Source organism: Hylobates moloch, unplaced genomic scaffold, assembly GCF_009828535.3.
Source record: "Hylobates moloch isolate HMO894 unplaced genomic scaffold, HMol_V3 SCAFFOLD_17, whole genome shotgun sequence".
Taxonomy (NCBI): Eukaryota; Metazoa; Chordata; class Mammalia; order Primates; family Hylobatidae; genus Hylobates; species Hylobates moloch.
This window is the reverse complement of record NW_026652292.1, coordinates 75,336,778-75,353,850: the sequence shown is the minus strand read 5'-3', so window position 1 is coordinate 75,353,850 and position 17,073 is coordinate 75,336,778. Positions and strand designations below refer to the sequence as shown.

Genomic DNA, 17,073 nt, shown 5'->3' with positions numbered 1-17,073 from the left:
TGTTACCAAGTGATCACTGTGTTAGTGTCCCCAGTCGGGAATTAGTAACACCAAACTCACTTACCTTCATGTCTCTATACAGACCCTTGTAGGCAACAGTGGATGGCAAAGGGCAGTGTTTTAGGAGACTGAGGGAACAGGTGGAAGGTGGCTCACTTCTCAGCTCTGGGCGAGGAGTTCCAGCAGCTACGGTGAGGCTTTATGCTTCAGCCAGAAGAATCTTGAGCATTTACTTGTGTTCACAGAAGCCTCCAAAGGCTTCATATTACATACAGAACTGGTGTCAATGCTGCTAACCAGGTCAGAGTTCTTAGTTTTGTACTGAGTTTTTTTTTTTCTGGATACTTCATTGTGGGTGGCTATCCTGTCTCAATGTAAAATGTTTAGCAGCATGATTACTTGTTTTATTAGATGCCTTTAGCACCACCTGAGTTGACAAAAATGTCTAGACATGTCATGCTGCTCCTGGGAAGAGACATCTCACAGTTGAACAGCAAACTAGGTTCCTCAAGGAACCCCCAAGTGTGTCTTGGCATTTCTCCCGTTGGGTGTCTATGGGTGAAGGGCTTGGATGTCTGTGGGCTGTGCTGCCTCCTGAACATGCCACATTCATCTACCACATCAAGTTGTGAATTTCTGCAAATTTTCATGTTTTTGTAAGGTGACTTACAAAATCTCAAGCCAGTAGTTGGGGTGGGGGGTGGATGAGTAGTAGAGCCTGGGTATTGGAAGACTGAAGTTTACCTTCAGTGAGCTGCCTCTACTCTGTGTACCCAAACCTCTTTTTCAGTATTTGAAATTTGGCTTCAGATTAGTTTACCTACCTGATCTTAAATGTTGCCTGATTAGAACTGCCCCATATGATCTGCAGGAATATTGATAAAATTGACATGGAAGAGTTTGCTGCATACCATTGTGTAATCACTTACTCTCACGTGCCCAGCTATGCCAGATTCCAGCCTTCAACTCTTGTTTAAACTTGTCCCTTGATCGTGAAGGAGGTAAATGTCACAAAATCCCTAATACTGCACACACTTTTCCTCCTCAGACTGTGGCAGATAGAACAAAGATCAAATTCACAAAGGTTCTGGAGGAAGACTGGGTTATACTTGGGAGGTTCAGGATGCAGGCATGTTTTTTGATTAAGCAATAGCCCTCACCCTTTACAGAGCTGACATGCTAGTGAAGGGTCTCTGAAGAGCAGCTCTTTTTCATGAGGAGACAGAGTTGACTTGAAATCCTCCATGATATGACTTGTCCAGGCCATGGAGTGCTTTTTTTTTTTTGAGCTGCTCTGATTTTCTTGTATTCTAACCTGATTGTTCTTCCATGCATCTGTGCAAATCTGTGGCAACATGGATGGTATTAATGTCACTTGTCAAGTGTGATGCTGTCTCCAATACTTGCTCTCTCTTTAGTCCACCTGACCTTTGGTATTTGAAGGGAACTCTAATACTAGCAGAAAGACTTGAGGAAAAGAGGGAAGTGAGGACTTATTATGGAAGGCTTGTGAACTGCTTCTTACTTAGGGGGAAGATACAGAATACGTCTGTTGGATATTTAACCCTAATGACAGATCCTGCATAGGCAGTGCTGGATGGGGCCCTGTGGAGTCTAGGACAGCTGGTCATCAGAAATTCCTGCCAACAGGGTTGTTTCCTGGGCTGTGACTCAATCAGGTGTCCTGCAGTGTCCCCAACAGCACTGGGGCCAGTGTGAGGTGGCTGTACTTGAGTATGGGATTCTATCTGGGTCCTGGCTGATCTGTAGTGGTGTGGGGGCTGGGATGAGAGGTCTACTTGTAGGACTGGAGGTTTCACTGGCTTTTGCTAGAACTAGAAAAGAAGAGACAGCCATTGGCTAACTCATGTCAGTAGTGGGCCCCAAGGCCCTGAGTAACAAAAAAAATCATTGGATAAATGTCTCATCACCAAAACAAAGTTCAAACACTGGGTGCAGCACAGAAGGGTTTTCTCTGATCATAGAATCCCTTAAAAGGGAATCATGACAGATTTTCTTGGCTCTAAGTCCTTTATTCTTCAGTTCCCTCTACCAAGTGCATCTTTTAAAGCCTTGTTGAGGAAGAAGGCCCAGGTCTCCTGATGACTCCTTGATGTCCAAGGAGCTATTTACCCCAAGAACAAGAATATAGATCAGGACAGATGTAGGAGAAAATGACTCAGCTGCTCCGAGGTACTGCAGTAATGCAGCATGAGACTTTTGGTGTCATTGCCATGGATACTTTGGGCTTCTGCAACACTTGCAGAGAGTACTTTTGGATTCTGTGGGGTTTTTTTTAGAATCCTTCATGACTTGTCCCTTCACACAAGTTGTACAAATCCCTTCATAAAAAATAACTGGCACTGTAATCTCACACCATGGGCAGATCTTCAGGGACCAAGGCTCATGTGTGACTGCTGCTCCGTGACTGAGCTTGTTCTAGAGCCTATAATATGGTAGCAGTACACTTGGAAGTGACACCCCATTGCCAGGTGGCTGCATTCCAAGTGTTGGCAGCTCTGACAGTGGAGGTATGGGAGACTATGGGTGTTTGCTTGGGGCACGCATTGGCACAGGCAGGATGACAGTGTGTTCTGCTTTGTGTCCTCTCCTGCGAGGCCTCTAGTTGGCTCTGTTCCATGTCAACATCTGCCTCAACTTCTGAGACAACCATAACCTTTGGATAGTAAACGACATTACCTCTTATTCTAGTTCTTTACTCTTTCACTCAAGAATGCTTTCAAGTCTCAAGTTTCCCAGTTCTTCAGAGGCTTAAAGGCAACCTTTAGCTTGAGGAATCCAACTTAAGGTTTTAGGAAATGACCTAAATGTAAATAATTCCAAATGGATGGGAATGTCAAACTTGCAGCTGAGATCACCTCATAGTTGAAGGTACATCTCATTCCAACTGAATTCAAGCAGACATACATTACATACACCAGGAGAGTTATGTGGGGGTACATACAGAATAGTCAGTGGCACTTGCAACATAAAAGCTGACTGTACTGGCAAATATGAGCTGGCTGTGTGCTCACACAGACCTGACAGTTGACCTTTCATCTTACAAAATGTATGACTCAAAGGACATTATTGGTCATTTGGACAGTCACACTTGCAAAAAGGTTCTGGGTACTTACTGCCATGACTGTGTCATTAATGTTAGCAGGTGTATGGGGTCAACTTTGAAGGCTTCTGGCCTTACCCGTGAGTAAGATGAAGTACATCCTTAGGGAGGCATCTGGACTACCCTATGGAGTGGAAACCAATTACCCTGGTCGTAATGCCAAAAATCCTTGTTTCCTGCCATATTGAAGAGCCTGATGAGAGGACCTTTCTGTGTTAGGGAAGGGGATGTGCACTTGTGCATAGTTTTTCTAGTGGGTGACTAAGTGCTCCATTTTCTCTAGCCATTCAGCTCTGCCTGACCTGATCTTCAGGAATTTCTACTGCCATGTTAGACCAGAGGTGTTGGCCAAAGGACCATGTATAAGTGACGTGGATGTGTTCTAAGCACAGCTGCATTTTCTCAGTGACAGAACTCAGAGCAGATGTTGGTTCTGTACATTTTGTGCCTTTTCAAGCATGTCTTCAGGCATCAAAATAACGATCAGTGGAAGATGATAGTCATGGCAGATGTCCAGTTTCCTTAAGTCTCTGGAATAATATGGTTACCATAGTCCAATTCTTGGGAAGATCTTAGGGGACTCATGGATGCCTGCCATTGACTGTGATCTGGTGCAGTGGAAAAATCCTTGTTTAACTGAGTGGATATGCTTTTTATTAACTTGAGCTAGAACCTGGAATCTCCAGGTACAAAGGTCTATTTGGGTCCTCTGTAGGTATCAGAAGGCACCCTAACAACTGCACTTTGACTTCAGCAATTCAGAATATTCTTTATCTGGACTCATCTTTAGGAACCAGGGCTGCTTTTCTTGGGAAAAGCAATGAGCTCTTGATGCTTGTAGTGGAGCCTACAAATGCATCCCTGTGATGGTAAAGCTCTGGATATGATTTTCTATGGACAACGAGGTAACCTGAGGCAAAATAGAACAGTGTCTCATGTAGTGACTTGTGGGGTCAGTGCAGAGCATCTGAGATCACAAGATGTTGACCTTTCTCCTGCAGACTGAGCTGGGGCTGCTTCGTGACTCCTTGGTTTCTGTCTCCTTTATATTCTCTCTTAACCTGGTAAAGGAGCATATGAAACAGATGGCCTGAAGGTCCTTGGGAAGTGAATTCTTAGTTGGATGGCAAGCATGCATTGGGGTGAAGGTGAGGTTTTCATGTCATTCTGGACAATGACATAAGCTTACCGAAGAACAGGAGATGGAGACCTCAGTCCCACAGGCTTAGTGATGCTGGGAACATTGCAAGCAGCCTTAGTGCCATTGTTGGGTGTATACAAAGTTTGTGGATGGTTGTTTCCACCAGCATAGTTTGAGTAATGGCTCTCTTCCTTCCCTCCTCCCGTCATCTGCCAGGATTAGAAAAAGGATGTCATATTTACAGAAAGCTTTGTGCTCCATCTACCAAAGTATCCTGGGTCCTGGAACATAAAGGAAACCTGCTACTGAGACTCGGCCATCCACTTCTGCTTCCAGATATGTCTTCACAGGAGTCTCAACCTATGGGTCCTTTGTCCCTTGAGGTCAATCTTTTGTGCTGACAGTGTTAGGAAGCCACTACTTGAGGCCAACATGGAAATTTCTCAGTTCTCCTTTAAGCGAAAGTACTTAGGATGTAGGCTAACAATGAATGTGGAAACTGTCAAATTTGGTAACATGCTTTAGATTTACTGCATCAGTTTAAAGGACATGAATTGTGCAATGTATAAAGAAATGCACAAAGTGAGTGTCTCACAGGGAAGGCTATAGGTGATCTCTGGAACTGTTGAGTGTGGTATCAGCTGAATTTTCTCTAGTTGCCAATAATTTTAGTTTGTCCTCGTAAACCAGGGGATTTTATAGTAGTTTTCATACTCATCTAGGAAAAAGGATCTCTTATCTCCTATGTCATCTATAACTTGAAATTACAACCAGGCTTTCGTGGAGTCTTAGTTTGGATTCACCCAAACAGGCTGACAGGTGGACCACTATATGGTCATTAGATGTACTGGTGAGTGGGCCTGTGAATCACATGGCAAAGAAGGGAAGAAAGCATGGCTGGGCAGGGGAAGTTGCACTGTGAGCCTCTTGCAGCAGCAGACTTGACCAGTCCCACAAAGAGCTCTGTAAGTAGGGTAGTCTTCCAGAGCTGTGAATTGACCTGGCTGGCTGGGCTTCTCTACTCCTCACAGAATCCTCTGCAGGTGGCTTTCCCAGAGACATGGGACATAAACTTGAAACACTTGAGTTGGGACAAAGGCTACCTGCAGAGAGGGCAAGTGTCTGAGCTTCTAGTCTAGGTGTTGTCAGTGGCATAGTATAACACCCATTTCAGGAAGATGTGACCTGTCCTCTTAGAAACATTCAGGCCATGAGACTCTCCCTGAGTGTCCTCACCCTCATCTGGTGAGGTTTCCTTGACATCACAGCGGGACTGAGTTCAATTCCAGGACCACAGATCCCCACTAAGGGAAGCTCACGTGATCAACAAAGTTAGAAATGAGGCTTCTGGGTGACCCTGGACTTGGTTCTACCCTCCTTGTGAAATTGATGGAAGCAGATTAAGATGAGGGCTGGTTTTCCTGAAGGGGAATGTTAAGGGGCTCCTCTGTTTTCAGAATCTATTTTCACTGATCTTTCTCTTGGCGTCCCACTCTTCATTTGGAAACTGTAGCTGTAGGAGTCCCTACCTGCACTGCCAAGTCCTGAGTGATTCCATCAAATCAAGCAGGCAGTGGTTCTCTGGATTAGCCACATCTCAGGACCACTCCCCTGCTCACCATGAACTTTGCTTCTTCCCCAGGACTCTCCCACACTGGCCTAAGTTTTCCCACTAAGACTTGAAAGCATAAGGTAAGGTCCTTTTTGTGAAATCTGCTTAATCAGATACAGCTTATGGTTGGTAGACATTTACCTTGATGGAATTTAAACACACAACACATACTTTCAACTAACTCCAGAACTTTGCAATAAGGCCTTTAACTCAATGATAAACTTCGGTACCTCATGACAGTTTAGGGTGAACACTTAAATTCACTGTCTGGATTCCTTCTGAACATCCTCCTGATATAGACAAATTCTTGATTACTGATTTGATGTCTTAAATACAGGTAGACAATCTCTTAAGGAAAAAGTATACGGTGACATTCTGGAAACCCACAACCAATGGTGGGCAGGGGTGAGCAACAGACCATGAAAACCACCTGCTTCTTAACTTTCCTCAACATGTTTGAGGATTCTTTCCAAAAACTGTCTTACAGACCTTCTGACTCCCATCCGCCTGATGCATTATTTTATCTTTATCAAATCAGTAACAAATCTAACAAAACTATTAGAAACTCATTAAGACAGCATGAGTGAAACAGATTGCTTCCAAGACTTTGCAGGACTATAAATCTAGGAGGTGCACCAAAAAGTGAATGATCCAACTGAGGTTATGTGCAACTTTTTGCATGTGGGTCACGCTTAAGGTTTTTTTAAATCCGATCCACACCATCAACTAAAAGCATAAATGTATCATGCAAAACAGAATGATCCTTGCACTTCAATGAATATGGCTCCCTAAACACATTGGATGAATTATCTTATGTACACTCTAAACTCAATATTTGAGAAGTAACCTTTAACACTTTAAGCAGCAGAAATATACAAAACAGCTCTAAATGGAAATAACACAAAGTACCCTGTGTTTTCTATCCTAGTCAAACCATAAAAGGTCTTGGGGACTAAGAACTTTGAAAATTTGAACATTAAAACACGTGTTTTGGGGAGGGAGAGAACAGCCTCTGACTTAAGAACCTGATATTTGAAATTAGAATGGAGCTGTTCCTAAAGTAGTATTGAGGGGAGAGAATTTTGCACAGGAGTGAACCAGTTTCTTCACTCAACTCATTCACAATGCTCAGCTGAGGAAGTGCTTCCTTGTGAGCTGTGGAAGTCATTTCTATTTTAAAAGGGTAGGTACTTGGGTTCACTGGTATTAATGGTAACTGAAATGTTTCCACTTTCAGACATGAGTCTCTGTATCTGAACCCATGAAGCAGCAGGCACTGGTTGGGGGTTTCAGGCTAACATACACAACCCACTGGTGTGCATGGCCTGTAAGCAAGTGTGAAGATGAGAGTTGAGTGAGTGGTCAGTGGCACCACAGAATTGATGGAGCCTTTCTGCCATTAAGTAGCACACATGTCCCCTTGGTCCTGGTGTTCTATTTTCACTGGAAGCTTTTTAAGATCTCGTTCCTGTCAACTCACTTGGGAAAACATGTTTTCTTCAAGGTGTAGAGGTAGAAAATTGCAGGCAGGAAGCGAGAGGACACTCGATCTTTCTTCCTGATTTTTCTAGAACCCAGGCTTGTCCATCATGAAACTAAAGTTGAACCTAAACACGTGTGTCTGCAGGAAGGCTTCTCCCATGGCACCCAACACCACCTGACTCCACAGACCTCCTGTGGAGACTGCACTGTGCCTGGCATCTGGGCTCTGGCTGCAACTCAGGCCCAGGAGGCCATCAACCTACAGACATTTACGCCTTGTCCACCTGACTCTTTGTAATGACTTCTGGATTCTGTTCTACTCAGCTGTGCTGGGAATACATCTTGATTTGGCTAGGGTAAAGGCAAGCAGGCACTTACGCATCTAATTTCTGGCCTCTGCTCAGCTCCAGGTGTTGGACCTGGGCCTGCAGTATGTCCTGGTGAAACAGGTTAACTGGTGGCAGTCTTAAGGGTAATGGGGGAATTGGTATCCTAGATTTTGGGCTGTTGCTGCGTTCTGCCCTATTCCCTTGGCAGAGAAAATCATCACATGGGACAGTTCTGACTTAGTCCCCTTCACTGATGTTCCTGGTAATGCAGTTGTGCTTGGGAGTTAGAAGCCTGCTGTCTCTCTTCAGTTTCTACTGACACTTGTTTAAATCTGGGATTTCCATGTTTTTCCCCTTGACTTCTGGAGTTCACTCCTTGCCTCTTGGCTTCTTCATAGTCAGAAGGGAAGCTTTGCTGGTCAGTGTTTCTGTAGGTATTCTCAAATGCCCTGTATTGTCCAGAACCCAGATGTTTTTCTTACGGCATACAGTAGAAACACTAAGGCCAGAACTGTCTTTGTCCCAGAAGTCTTTGCTAACGTAGGAAGGCCTGCATGGGAAAGAGGATGGTGTTGCACAGTTGGTTTCTACAGACAGGATTCTAACCACCTGCCATTAGCTGTGGGTTGAGTATCCTACACTGTCCCAGACAGCAACGGGCCCAGTGTGAGGTGGGGGATGGCGGGAATCTGAGCTACCTGGTTTTCTAACTTAAATGTGGCCTTTATGTACAAATACTTTATAACACTCTTTCTGTGCCTCCTGGAACTTTTGCCTGGTTGCGACTCACAGCACCTAGCTCATACTAAGCAGTTATAAACAGTTACCTGTTTCATGGCCAGGAGCTCACTTTTTAAGGCCTAGTAACATGCTTAGAGATAGCCAGTAGAAGGCTAATCTGGAAAAGGTGCAGACTTAGGCTAGTATATTAGGGGTGTGCAATATACCTTTTGCTATGGAGTCTTCTAGAGAGCACCCGTGACATCCTCTCCTACCATTGATATAACCCCATGAGAGACAAGGCAACAGCTTAGACCAAAACCAGCTGTGGAGCCCTCATTTGCTTGGAGTCCTCCTCAGAACTTGTAGCTATTTGAGCCTTATAAAAATGGTTTGGAGTAGTCAAGTGTGACGTATGCTTTCTCTGAAATCCAAAAAAAGCCTACCTATTTTGAAAGTACACTTCATGGTAGGAGAGAAAATGCAAGAAATTCTCCTATAATTTGGAAGTAACGTCCCTGCATTCCTTAGATACCTAAAAATATCAGTGATGTCACTAAGCCCCTGGGCTTATAAGTTTCTCCCTGTCTCTGGCACACAGGTGTTCTCCAGGGTACTTCCTACTTTCCTGTTGCCCAGGTCTGACTTATGTGATACCAATAAGTGACTCAGCAGTCTCTCCTGTGGAATGTCAGCATAATTGAGACCTCTGCCAATGACACTGGGGCAAAGATCAGGAGAGTTACCTTAAGAGACTGAATGTATACTTTTTGCCATTAAAAAGAAAACTGATAGTGGACCCTAAATGAGGATGAATGACAGAATATATTTTTCCAGAATGGCACTAAATGTCAGAAGTGGTATTCACCAAGATATACCATATGTTGCATGAAAGCCATAATAAATACTTCATAGTTGACTCCCATCTGACATGGGACTCCAAAAGATTAAAAACCAATTTCAAAAATGGAGTCAAATATAGAATGACATCCCTTACATACTTAAAACTCCAGAACAGGCACATGAAAGAAGATCCCTGCCCACTGATTTACTCAGTTTGAACCAGTGATCAGTGAGGGTTTCTGTGCTTGGCATTCTTCTGACCCCAAGTCCAAGTAACAAGTGCTTCAGAGGGACTGGACCATTCTAGGACTGTTTTGAGCCCTTGGAGCAGCTGTCCCAATACTTTGGGGGCAGGGGTATTTTTACTGGTACAAAAACATTCACATAGAAATCCAAGTTTCTCTAGAACTGGTGTCCTAGCCCAGGATGCTGTCTAGATGAACAGGCAAGGAGTGACCCACTAGCTTGCCCTTAACCAATGCCCAGGCCTGTGAGATGCCAGGAGCAACCGCAGGGAGAGTTGACAATGGTGGCAGCAGCAGGACTTCCTGTTGGGTCTGATGCCTCATGAACATGCCATATCCATCCACCGCCTCCAGTTGTGAGAAATGTCTTGCCAGAAGTAGGTCCTTCTGCCAGTCTTCACACGTTCTTCATAGCTAGAATGACTTAGAATGCTCAGGCCAGTAATGGAGGGAAAAGGCAGAGCCTAGGAATGAAAACACTCCAGAGCCTACGTTCAGTAAGCCACCTCCACTCAATGTATGCAAGTCTTATCATAGTGCTTGAAAAAGATAATCTCAGGGGGAAAACTCGCTGGATGTTTTTCTGACTTCTATGATCTTTGATGTTACCTGATACTTGCATTGCCCCAATAATATGATCTGCAGGTGTGTTGATTATACCCTGGTATACAACAAGATCTTCAAGGTACCAAGTCACTTACATTCATGCCCAGAAGCTGTGGCAGACTCCAGTCTTCAACTCTTGCTTAAATTTTTGTCCCTTATCCTAAAGTTGACTGCCACAGAAATCACTGAAGCTCCATTCACACCTGTCCCTACTCAGACTGTGGCAGATAGGAATGGAGATCAAGTTCACAAAAGTACCTGTAGGATTGTATGACACTTGGGAGGTTCAGAATGCAGGCAGCATGTTCTTAGCAACAGCCCTTGCCCTTTACAGAGCAGACAGATGAGTGAGGCTCTCTAAAGAGCAACTGTTTGCCATGAGTATGGAGGTAGATAGTTGACTTAACCCCTGCAAGGTATGAATTGCTCCATACCACAGAATGGTTTCCTTAACTCCCTAATTAAGGTCCTTGTGTTATATTACCCTAATCTGTGTGATGTTGTGGAAATGTGGATTGTGTTAATGTCACTTGCTGTTCTAATGCTGTCTTCTAAGACTTGGTATCTCCTTAGTTTACCTGATCTGCTGCTTGATACTTGAGTTAAAGCAACCCTAATACTAGCAGAAAAACCAATTTAGAGGTGAAAGTTAAGGATTTTTAATGGAAGTTTTGTGAATTTTGCTCTATGGGAAGATACAGAACTTTTCTGCCTATTTCATATTTAACCCTTAATTACAGGTCCTAGGTAGGCTGGGCTGGATGGGAAAAAGAGGTCCTATGGTGTTTGGGGCAGCTGGTCATTGGATTTCTGCCAGCAGAGATGTGTTCTTAGCTGTGGGTTCATTAAGGGTCCTGCAAAGTCCCAAAGAGAGCACAGGGGCAAGAGGGTGGGATGGGGGCAGCAACGGGTCCTACCTGGGTCCTGGCTGATCTGGAGTGATGGGGACAGGGATGTGAGGTCCACTTGCCAGGATTAGATGCTTCAGACTTGTGAAGGGAGACAGGATGGGGAAGGGGACCTTCCTTGGCCAACCTGTCAGTGGGTAAGGCTGAATCACTAAAATCACTGGACAAATGTCTTATGATTGAATGTTGGCAACTTTATTTTTTCAATAAAGCTTGAATATTAGGTGCAATAGTGTTAGGTTTTCTGGTCATAGAATGATCTAAAGAGAATCACGACACTTTCAATTCCTTCTGCATCTTAAGTCTTTTTTTTTTTTAGTGTTTTCACCATACTTAATAGAAACCCTATAAATGAGTTTTGATGACATTAGAATGCAGCTAAAGACATTAAATATAACTTATTTGTCCTGTTTGATGAGGTGCAAAAAAGAGGGCTTTCTGGGATAAACAGGTTCCCAGAGCATATAGACACATTTCTGACTCTTCTCTGGTCAGAAGTGACTACAGCAAAAGATAGGCCTGAGAGGAGGTGAGAAGGAGCAATTAGGGATGGTGTATATCAGGGAACTTTGATCAACATCAACAAAGCTCATGGTTCTACCTTCACAATCCAGGAATAATCCTACTGTGCTGGTAGGTCTTGGAACATATTGCACCACAAGTCAGGAGGTGGTAAAGAGACTGCAGTGAGTGTCCTCCTTAACACATCCAAGAAGAAAGAGTCCCTCCTCTCCATCTATCTTGTCATTCTGTCTCTTCTCTTTCCAATAATTGTTACACCAAAAGCCCAATTCCAAGAGTCCCCCACGTGAACCTCCCAATAATATTTGCCAGATATGAAAGCCTGAGTCCCCCATACAGGAAAACATTCAGATTTTGCAGTGATATGGGGATCATCTTGAGGGGCACATCCAACATTCATGCTTCTCAAATCTCCGTACAGGACGATATGACTATTGGCTCTTTCAGGCTCTGAACCCATTGAGCCTGTCCAGTCATCCAGTGATGGGCCCTGCACTGAGCTCTGGATTCACAGGCTCAGACACTTGCAGCAGCAGGGACTCAAACCTGTGTAATATGTCTCCAAAAGCCTGGAGTAGCTCCACATCCGCTTTATGGTACATTTGCTTCAGATCGTCATACATTTCTCTTAAAAGCTCCCTTGAATGTTCCATTCTGGCTTTGCTTTCATTGAGTTGCTGAAACATGTCCTCACCCTCCTGTCGCAGCCTCTCCAAGTGATGTTGCTCTTCTTCATGGGGAAATGCACGCATCTTCTGACATTCAGCTCTGATTGCTTCTACACTTAAACTCACATAATTCTGGTGTTCCTCAGCAGCCGACTCAATGGGACAGTGTCTGATTGTGGTGCTCCTGAGTTGGAGCACAGCAAACAGCAGGCTCTTGTCCACTTCACAGAACATCTTCTTTGTCTCTCTGTGCGTCCCACATATTTGCTCCTCAGAGCTAAGGAATTGCTGGAGGCTGGCTTTTCTGGCAATGGAAGCCATATTCTTCAAACAAATGTTAGTGTTGAGGTTTCTTTTCTATGTTGTCATCTTGCATTTAGAGCATTGAGCAAAGAACCTCGATGTCTTGCCAGTTGAGGTAGAAACAGGGCCAGCAAAAGCTGTGCCTACAGTCTATGGTTACTGGGTCTATGAAGTAGTTCATGCAGATGGGACAGGTGAGTTCCCTCTGGAAGGCTTGCAAGATTCGAGAATTCATGTTTCCCAAGGTTCTATGAATGTTTCCTGCAGTAATCCTTCCAAAAAAAAAAATTCTTTTAAGTACTCCCCAAGATCAGGAGCTCATTCCCTGCAGCGTTGACTTTCAGAGGTCACCTGAATGCAGTTAACTCTAAGTGCTGTCCTCCTCTGGAGAAATATGAGCTTGTATCTTCTACATCCTTTTATGTGAATCTTTGAAGACCACACCCACCTCTCAGAAATACATCTATGGTCTCACCAAACTTGCTGTCGAATAAGATGATGCAGCTCAGGAATGAGAGTCTCACAGTGCAGTACTGGTAGCTTTTGGAAGTCTCCAAGGCCAGTTGCAAAGCTACTCTGTGGGCTCTGGAGAATTGTCTTCTGTTCTCTTTACTACTTGGACTTAGGCCGTGTTTGAAACCCAAGAATCCTCCTGTTAGGTGCCTATTTCAGGAAAAAGGTCTAGGCTTATCTGTTAGTGGTGTCTGGGTAGCTACTTGCCCCCAAGAACAATAATACAGATAAGGGATGTAGACTGGGAAATAGACCCCGCTGTCGATCTTTGAGGAGTCGTGATAGTGCATGGTGAGCCTTGTGACATGAAGCTGTTCTTGCCATGGTGGGCTAGTGTCAGGACCAGGGGATACTTCTGGGCTTGTCACACTCGCAGGGCATGGATAGACTTCTAGTTTGTTGGTGTCCTTAACCTTTGTGACCTGTCCCTTGATATAGAAAGTTGTATAAATTCCTCCATTTAAAAATGATGCTTTAATTTCTCACGACCTGTAATGCTTCAGGGACTAATGTTCTCATGATTGATCTGAGTGAACTCGATGTAGAGCCCAGCCATTCTGAGCTGAAGAGACAGTCATTTGATAAGAGTGCACTTGGAGGTGATACCCCATTGCCCCCAGGAGGCTGGGTCCAGAAGTCTTCAGCTTCCTCTGACAGTGGTAGTGTATATGATGGGTCCTCTGGGCACCAAGGTGTCTGCTGGGCAAGCACTGGAGTGGCCAGAACAAAAATCCCTGAGCTGTCTTTGGTATCTTCCTCTGCTCATGTGAGGCCTCTTGATGACTCTGTTTCCTGGCAATGTCTCCTCTTTTTCCTAGACCACAGTGACCTTGAATGCTCCACCTTTTTATGTCAAAATGTTTATCTCTGCTTTCACCCAAGGTTTTGAAACCTTTGGGTGTGCCAGCTCTTCTGAAGTTTAAAGGCAGTCTTCAACATGAGGAACACAACATGAAGTTTCAGGGGGATGATGGCAGGCATAACTCTGGGTAGATGGGAGTGTTAAACTTGGAGAGTTGAGACTTATTTGTAGCTAGAGGAGTATATCATTCTAACTGAATTCAAGCCTACATCCTTCATAAATACCATTGGGGTTGAGTCACACATGATAGGGGAGTTACTATGGGATTGGTGCTGTGAAAGCTGAGACCCTGAAGATGAGGGAGTTAGACCCCAGCTTGTGTGCTCACATGGAGAAGAGACCTTGTCAGTTGATCTTTTGTTTCATGAAACATATGACTCTAACATTTCCTTTGTGTGAACACTCATTGCCAGGAAAGGTCTGGATACTTTTTTCAGTGGCTTTGTAGCTCATATTGGTATGTGTGCAAGGCAGACTTGAAAAGGGGAAGGCTGCTTCCCTACTCATGTCTAAGATGAAGTATACAACTTAGGCATCTAGAAGTAGAAAACATTGTTCAACCTGGTTATAGTGTCCAAATGCTCCTGTCTTCTGCCACAAAGAGCCTGAGAGGATTCTTATAATGGGGAAGATGGCCATTTGTGTAGAAATATTTCTGGTGGTCACTAAGGACCCCATTTTCTCTAGCCATTACGCTCTACTCAACCCCAAATCTTCAGGAACTTCTGTTAAGAGCAGAATCTGAATGTCGCCCAAGGGACCTTGTATAATATAAGATACTTGAATGTATTCTGCATTTTTCTCAGTGACAGAGCTCACAGCAGGTGATTCTGTCTGTGTTTTCACTTTGAAGCGTATCCCATGTATTTTAGGTATTAGAAGATATAGGTCAGTGGGAAATGCCAATGAAACTGTCGTGGTGAATGTCCAACTTCCTTAAATCTCTGTAATCTGACATTGTTACCATGGTCCAACAATTTTTGGGAAGCTGATCTTAGGGGACACACCAATGCCTGCCACAACTGACTTGGTGCAGTTGAAGAATATATCCTTGTTTAAGTGGATCTGCTTTACATTAACTTGAGCTAGAACCTGAAATCTCCATGTAGAAAGCTATATTTTGAGTCTTCTGTAGATATCAGAAGGCACCCTATCACAACTGCAGTTTGACTTCAACTCTTCAGAATATCCGAAGTCATCTGTAGAAACTAGAACTTTTTTGCAGGAGAGCAATGAGCTCTTGGTGCTTGCAGTGGAGTCTACAAATGCTGGCATCCCTTACATCAGAGCTTTAACATCACTTCATTCCCATGCGTCCACAGGCTGCACGGGAATGAGTTAACCTGAAGCAAAATAGAACGGAGAGCCTCATGTAGTGACTTGTGGGGTCGGTGCAGAGAGCATCTGTGAGATGCGAGATCATACTGTTGACCTTTCTCCTATAAATTTCTGGGCTGGGGCCAGGGGTTGGTGGGGAGGTGGCGGTGCTTCGTAACTCCTTGCTTCCTGTTTCCTTGAAATTCTCTAGTAATCTGGTAAAGGAGCATATGAAATCGCATGAAGTTTCTTGTTGAGGTCAATTCTGAGTTGGATGGCAAGCATGAATTGAGGCAAAGGTGAGGTTTTCATGTCATGGATGACACAAGCTTACCAAAGAACAGGAGATGGAGACCTCAGTCCCACAGGTTTAGCAGTGTTAAAAACATTCCAAGCAGCCTTAATGCCATGGTCATATGACCAAAGAAAGTGGTGGATGGTTCTCTGTCACCAGCATCATTTGAGTGGCTCTTTCAGTCTTCTGCCAGGGTTGGAGAAAAGGATGCCATGTCTGGAAAACTTTCTGTTCCATCCCCCAGTGTCCTCAGTCCTTGGGACATGGAGGCAGCTGGCCACCAAGGCTTAGCTGTCCACTCCTGCTTTGACATGTCTTCTCAAAATAGTCCCAGCCTATGAGGCCTTAGTTGCTTGAGGTCAATCCTTTGTGCTGGCCACATTACGAAGCCTTTGCTTGAGGCCAACATGGAAATTTATCATTCCCTCTTGAAACAAAAGTACCTAGGACCCAGGATGACAATAATAAAGAACTCATTTTATAACATGTTCTAGATTAACTGCACTGGCTTAAAGGACATAAATCATTCAATGTATAAAGAAACTCACAGGATGACACAGGGCGTCTCATAGGGAAGGCTATGTGTAGTCCCTGGAACTTCCTCAGTTTAGTGTTTATCAGCTGAATCATCTCTAGCTGCCAATAATTGAATCATTAGTTCATCCTGGTGAACTTAGGACTTACACTAGTTCTCATATTCTAGGATCAAGGATCTTTGATTTCCTGTGTCACTTGTAACTCGGATTAAATAGGTTTATGAAACGCTAAGTGTCTTAGTGTATGTTTCAGAGATGCAGACTGACACAGGCATTAGATTTACTGGTGAGTGGGCTTGGGAACTGCATGGGAAAGGAAGAAAAAGCATGGTTGGGAGGGGGAGGTGAAATTGTAGGGCTGTTGCAGTAGAAGCTTTGACCAACCCACAAGAAGTTCTGTAGCTAGGGTGGCCTCTAGAGCTGCTATTAATTGACCTGCCTGGCTGGCGTTTTTATTCCTTGATGAAGCCTTTGAATGCAGTTTCCCCATGGAGAAGTGGCATGAAATAGGCTGAAATAACTTCCACTGGAACAAAGCCATCCCCAGAGAAGGAGGCATGTCTTGGAGCTTCTAGTCCAGGCATCGTCAGTGGCATAGTGTGGCACCCATCTCTGGAAGGAGGTGTTTCCTGTGTTTTTTCTAGGAACAGGAAAATCCTGGCCATGACCTTTCCCTGGGGATCTGTCATCATCATCATCTGAGGTTTCTGTTGCGTCCCAGCACACTCTGAATTCCTTGACTTCAGTATCACAGATACCTAATGGGAGAACCTGCCCCCAATATTTCAATGTAGGTTCTATTTTACATAAGTGTCGTCCAGCTGAGAAATACAGTACAAAGAGGAATTTTACAGCTGGGTCGCTGGGGTAACATCACATATTGGTAGTACTGTGATGCCTGCCTGAGTCTCAGACCAGCAAGCTTTTATTATTTCAAAAGGGGAGTGTGTGGGGGGGGTATAAGAACAGTAGGTACAAAGATCACATGCTTCAAAGAGCAAAAAGCAGAACCACTGATAAATGGTCTAACAAAGATCACATGCTTCT

The 17,073-nt window shown here is 44.2% G+C and overlaps 1 pseudogene; it reads right to left on the bottom strand.

Annotated features, from left to right (window-relative positions):
• Positions 1–11,501: 11,501 nt before the first annotated feature.
• On the bottom strand, positions 11,502–12,738 carry LOC116457052 (tripartite motif-containing protein 51-like; annotated as a pseudogene).
• Between the last annotated feature and the right edge of the window lie 4,335 nt (positions 12,739–17,073).